Below are 7,063 nucleotides of genomic sequence, written 5' to 3' on the forward strand. Positions count from 1 at the left end.
TGCAGAATGAAGAGTGGAGATGGCCTCACTCGTGCTCCTGTTCTTTGAATATTCAGAGGGTTCTGGAGATAACTGGGCCTCTGCTTCTTGTCTCATCAATGGAAACACGTTTGCGGTGAGAAAGCAGGAAACTCCCAGCAAGCCTTTTCAGCACAATAAAACTATAATGAGCCCAGAGGTTAGAGGTCTCTCTACTTTTGGAAAAAAAAACAAAAAACATGCATGTGATAAACTTCATCTGATGTGTGCCAGGCCAAACCTCTTAAAGTGCAGAGAGCAGGTTAGACTGTGCACAAACATACTTCACATCTTTATTTAAGATTTGACTTGTTTTTTCTACTTTGAAATTTTGGTGAAGTTTATAATGTTTCTTCCGGGTTGGGGAGTAACATTATAATATCTGTTACCTAGCAACCGTAATGTAAACAAGAGCTAAAACTTGTATACATTACAAGTCTCTTGCTTGTTTCTGTGGAGATGTCATTGTTCTGCCTGGAATGTTCCACAGTATGACATTAAACAGCTCCACTTTCCATTTATTGAGCTACAGATGGTTTTATAGCGTGGAGTGTTTGAAAAGAGGACTCTGTGCTCCATGCAGACACACTCTGAACAGGACGGAAGACAGATGGACAAACACTTGGACTCTATCCACCATGTACAAACACGGACAAGGCTTTGGGACTGATATGGACCAAGGACATTGAGTACAGGTTTTGTTGTTTTTTTCTGTTCATTTTTGATTGAAAATGAATAGCAGGGTGTGTGGGTGAGGAGTGCAAATGGAAGTAGGGCATCTGTTCGATTGTCGGAAGGGTGGCATAAACATCACCCATTGACCCACAGGTTGGCAGTGATATTTCAGCTCCAACAGATCAATGCTTGTTGTTTCCTTGTCTAAGACATACATATATAGATTTGAAATAATCCAAACTCCACACAGAAACGTTTCTTGAGAGAATTGAGAGCACTAACCACCATACTGAGTACACAACCTGCTTGTTTTGTAAAAATAAATATTGCATGTTTTTTTGTTGTTGTTGTTGTTGTTGTTCTTCTTTCTTTTTTTTTTTTTTAAGTAAAAAAAAAACAAACTCACTGCTACTTTCTGTATTCTGTATAAATATTGACCACAGATACTATCCACCAAACCAACTCAGAAAGGGAAACACATGCAAACCATCCACCCACTGGTGCACTTGAAAAAGCAAGTTCTTCGTAGGATTCGGAGCTATCCTCCAGCTGCATTTCAACTGTGGGCAGTTTAGAGTCATGTCACATACGGCCCTTCATAGAGACACACACACACACACACACACACACACACGCTGCTCTCTATCTGTCACCTGTACAGTGAGAGAGGCCAGAGCCATTTCAGAGTGTCCTAATAATACTCCTTTTCTTCAGCCATCAGGTGTCTTCTGTACTCGGCTGTGGCTGTTACCATGGTGACTGTGGTGTCCCTGTGCGCAGCATCTGAAGCGGTGTGTGTAACCATTTGTGCGTGTGTGTGTGTGTGTGTGTGTGTGTGTGTGCGCGTGTGTGTGTGAAAGGTCATGGTAATTATGGTCATGGTAATTATGGGATCAATATTTGCTTCTCTGAGGTTTGGTAAAGGGGACTCAGGAGGTGGCCAAGCATGTCAACTACTGTACTGTACATTTGAAGTACAATATATGATGTGGTACATTTGAAGTACAATATATGATGTGGTACATTTGAAGTACAATATATTCTAGACAATAATAAGAGTAAAAGGTAAATGCTGGAGTTTGGGGCCAGGAGGGACGCTCTGCTGTGTGCTGAAGTTTAAGATTAGGGGGAGTGTTTTAAAATTGGGATTAGGTAAGAGTTCTGTTTGTTAAATCAAGATATTTGTGCTTGATTCAATTGTCATTTTTAAAACTGTAATTTTCCAAAAAGTCATTTTAATTAGAAACAAATAACTCAGGTAAAAATAACTTTGGAATGAAGTTGATTCCAAATGACAAGCTCTGAAATCTTGATAGCACATTTAGACACTTGTAGTAGAGTTGTACAGGTTCTTGAAGTTATTTTAGGTTTAAACCTGGATGGATTTCAGCAAATAAATAATTCAATATAATTATTATAATACTTTTTTTTTTTTTTTTATCATAGCTGTTAAATTAGACAGGAAAACCCTGTTATAGTATTTTCCTTCTCATTGACCCTCTGAAGTTGTATTTGGAGTGATTGGTGCATGTTTGAGTCATCTTTATTCAACACGTCATTGCTCTGATATACTTGTTTTCACCTCCACAGTACACGCTCATTGTGACCTACGCACTTCCTTCTGCACTTTTATTTTCTTAATCACCACTTTTACGTCATCATTTTGTACAAATAAAAAATAAATCCACTACTCGCTCGTGTGATGTGCAGTTCTCCATAGGAGGAGCTCACAGCCCGCGGTGCTTTGTTGTCATGTTTACGGCTACATCAGCTCCCACTGGCACCAGTGCACTTCTTTCTTTGATTAACTTGTTTTAGATGAATATTGTGATTTAAAGTGTGCAAATGATAACATACTGATCCACAGGTGTCAGAGATTAGAACTATAGAACACAAGCACTATAGGTCTGCTTTCATGTAAACTGTCTCTGCATTTTAGATGGAATTGTGTGTGCTGATGAGAGATTCTGTTTTAGAAGTCAGCTCAACTTCCTCGTCAAACGTCTTTACCGATGTCTGATCCCATCACACCTCAGAAGCTCCACAGGGCCGGGCCTGGTCAGTACTTGGATGGGAGACACTGGGAAGATCAGGTGCCACAGCAGATCACCAGTGGCAAAAACTGCCATTGTGTCCTTAGGCAAGACATTTCATCTACATTGTCTAGTATGAAAGTTGCGTGTGCACATATGATTGGTGGGGGGTGCAGATGGTGCAGATAGGCAGCCTTGCTTTTGTCAGTCTGCCCTAAGGCAGCTGTGGCATAGTATCTTATGGTGGTACGGAATGAATAATGCGCCAATTTGTGAAGCAACTTTGAACTCCTATTTCTGTATTTTTCAACTTATTTCAGTATTTCTGAAACATGAAATCCTTTCACATGCACTTGATGTTCCTTTGCCCCTCTGCTCCTCTCCATAGCAGCCAGAGGCCTGTGCTTACACGCAGGTCCTCCTCTTTCACAGTGTAGTTAAGAGTGACTCAGTGAGCCAGTCTAAATTAGAGTGAACGTGACACGTGTGTGCACTGTTGCCGGGAGACGCAGCAGCAGAGCTGTCATCAGAGCTCTGTGGATCATTACTGGCCTGGCATTAGTGATGCATTATCCTGCTAATGTGATCTCCACACATCTTGGTCTTTCTGTGGTCTGTGCTCTGTTGAGCTCTAGGACTTTAAGCGCTCTCTTTGACAGAGGGGCCAGGCACATGGAACCTGAGGACTACCTGATCAATTTGTGTCCTCAGGCATCCACTGTGTAAATGTCTCCTTATTCCACTAAAAGAAAATCAATGACTGGATCCTTATCGAGAATAAAACTAATATTGAAACTAGACATTTATTTGAACAAGTGTCAATTGTGAAAAATCTAGGGCTGTTGTACTTCTTCTCATGACCAAAGTTTGCATTAGTTGACTTCTCATTTTATTTAGATGATGAGGATTTCTATAGGACAACTGCAGAAAGGAGTGAGTGAGTATATTTTGGTATTAATCTATAAAAAGTCAGATTAAACTCATAATTCACAAGTTGCACGTGTCTTTAGTTGACTAGAGTCCTAGAACGATCATATATATTGTTGGTATTCAGATAACATCACATTATTCTATAGGCCAAGTAAATGACAGCAAGTCACTCTACGTTCATTATACAGCAGGGGCCCTCAAGGGTAAATGACTGTTTTCAGTGTATGTCAGTGTGAAAATGTGGATACGATTATGGATGCTGAATGAAGCTTGAATGAATGAGGCTCAGATGGTTTACAAAAGAGTGAATCCCCTCTTTGGAAAAACAACAACAAAAAAAAGTTTTTTTAGCAAATCAACAAAATCTTTGTCCTCAGCACAAGTCTGTGTGGGAGCACACTGTCACAGGTGACTGTGAACTTCCATTCAGCTAAGCAGCTCTCCCAAAACGCCCTGCCATATCATGGTGTAACTTACCTCCTACACTTCAGGCTCAGTCAGTTTCTCTGCCTTTGAGAAACATTTAAACAAGACCTTTTGTGCTTGTGTATCTGTGTAGTTATAATCTATGACACCCGTGGATCATTATGTTAGAATTTGCATAAATAATTGAAATTATTATTCATCCTAAACAACTTAATTAAAGAAACAAGTGTGCTGACTTCCATATAAAAAAACTGCAGTGGCCAATGGGAGCTGATGTCACTGTAAACATCATGACAATAAAGCGCCGCACGCTGTGGCTTCTCCTGTAGAAAGCTGCACTTCACACTAGCAAGCAGCCGTTTTTTTGTTTTGTTTTCTACTAAAATGACTGTGCAATTCTTTGAGAAAATAAAATTGGTGAACAAAGTAAGCAGGTCATAATGGGCATGTACCAGCGGTGGTGAAAACATGAGTTCATCAGCAACATGGCATCTCAAAAATTAGATTAAAGATGACTTAAACATGCACCAATCACTCCAAATACAGCTTCAGGTGACAATGGTCACATGGCTTAAAGCTCTGAAAAGTCCATTTTGCAGAACAGGTCTGATTTCAAACCATGGCTGAGAGACACAAATATGATCCTGTGTGAACTAAAATGTAAAACCAAAAATCTATACTTTTTCCATTTTCACCTTCCCTTCTACGTGTGAGTCATTTCCAAGCTGTCACACCTGCACCTGACCTTCTTGTAACATGGAGAGGAGGCTCACAGCGTGTTCATGAGGAGTCCAAAGAAACAAGCATGTCTGGAACAAAGATACACTTACACAGTTACCATGACAACAGGCTCATGCCGCGCAGCAACCCATCACCACCTCCAGATGCAGTTTATCTAGAGTCCAATACTAAAAAGGTGTGGTACTCTCCGGTAATGGGTCCCAGAGGTGGTGGGAAATGACACTCTCACCTCACAGCAAGAAGGTTCCTGCTTTGACTCACAGCCCCATTAACCCAAAACATGCCCAGGGCTTTTGGCAGAGGTCAAATCCTCCAGTTGAAATAGACCTGACCAAAACTAGTGCAAGATCTGGAGATGGGTCCGAGTAAGTAAAACATGTATCAATCCTTCCCTCTTGTTCAGCTGTGAACCAGACAATATAAGATTCAACACAAAACTCCGTTCACATGACTCAAACAGTACAAAACACATCTTTAAAATGGGTCCTCCTGTTTGTTGTGGTGACAGGAGAGACAGGATGTGAAGTGGCGGGGGGTAACCTGCCAGGAGCAGTAAATGACCCATAGGCTGTAGAAAGAAGTGGGTTCAAGGGAGTGTGAAGCTTCTCATTCTGACTTTAAAATGTTTACTTTAACCCACTCTACATGATCCTGGTGTTTTTATTTTGCTATTTTGTCCACAAATAGAACATTCCTATAACCCAGGGGTGTCAAACATATGGCCCAGGGGCCGTATCCGGTCCTCCAAGACCTTTAATCTGACCCTCAGCTGATTTTCTACTAAAATATTTGAATTGTATTTTCTATTCAAATATTGGTAATTATCATATCTGCCTCTTTATTTAATAGATATTTCTGCTGCTGGACTTATTTTCTCCTCTAAAGTGTTCGCTCTGCATACATTATAGTTTATACACATTATATATTATATATTATATATTATACATTATACACATACATCACAAAACTGCTCTAAGGTCCATATCTGTAGCCTATATTTATTTTTAGTTTGAAAGTTTTGCATAAATTGCTGAATAAATGCATTGTGTAAGTAAAAAATAATAGTTTGAGTAATCTTGATTTCAATGTTGACCAAAATAATTAGTGATAATGATTTTTTTTCCATAATCGAGCAACTCTAGTCTGGCTACAGTCGCAGAACACATAATAAACACATTTAAAAGCTCTGTTGGAGCTGTATCACTTCCTGTTTCGTACGTGGTCTCTGTGGTGGCTACAGTGCTGCTCCTGGGACACAGCTCCAGATCTTGCACTAGGCTTAGTCAGGAGTACCTAGCTGGAGGTTTTTTGTTTGGATGAATGGTGTAAATGGACTGAAAGTGTTTAAACCAGAGTCTGATGTAAACCACTGGAATGGAACACTTTAGAACAGATGTAATGAGCCTGTGTAATCAGGAGTATTGTCAGGGCGGTGACGTCACGGTGCTGCGCTGTTATCACAAATCATCTTTTATCATATACTCTCATTATCATGCAGCGTTATATTACATGATTCACATCTCCTTTAAATTATTCTTTTGTCCTTTTCTTCTGTTGGCTTGGTGCGTGTGCAGTATGCTCTTCATGTGGGAATAGGCTTCTTGTACTTCTCTACCTGATAACAGACTCTGTGAGCCTGAGGTCCAGCGCTCAGAGGCAGCACATTAAAATGAGTAAAATGATAATATAAGCTCAGCTCCGCCTCAGCCGGGGATTTAAGAGCCTCGCCCTGTGGTGTTTTGTAGATGTGTAGAATCCTGATGTTTCTGACAAACATTTGAGTTTGTGTTTTGTCTTTTTTCTCACTTGGTGGTTTATTCCAAATGCAAAGATTGTTGATCCTGACAAAGTACACACACACACAAACATATTGAGCATCACAATAACAGTTTGCAATATTTTATTTAGATTTTCATCAATCCAAAGGGTAAACCCACTCCCATGTTTTAAACACAACTGAGCCTTGGTCGTTCCTCTCTGTGATTGGTTTGTAGATATAGATAGTAAAGGAGCCAGATCTAAAAGCTTCAAACCCCACAAAGGATCCAAAAGTTTCGTCTAATGATATTAGGATGTTATCAATCCAGTTTTAATGAGCTGGGGCTGCCTATCACTGATAGATAAATACTTTATTGATCCTTCAAAGGGGAAATTCAGGTATAGCCTTATCTCAGGCGCACCTTTAAGAAAATCAGTACAGCATAACATGAGGAGAGGAGGAGGAGGGAAAAAAGAAACAA

The sequence above is a fragment of the Boleophthalmus pectinirostris genome, unplaced genomic scaffold, assembly GCF_026225935.1.
Source record: "Boleophthalmus pectinirostris isolate CB_2022bp ecotype Guang Dong unplaced genomic scaffold, ASM2622593v1 HiC_scaffold_1, whole genome shotgun sequence".
Lineage (NCBI taxonomy): Eukaryota > Metazoa > Chordata > Actinopteri > Gobiiformes > Gobiidae > Boleophthalmus > Boleophthalmus pectinirostris.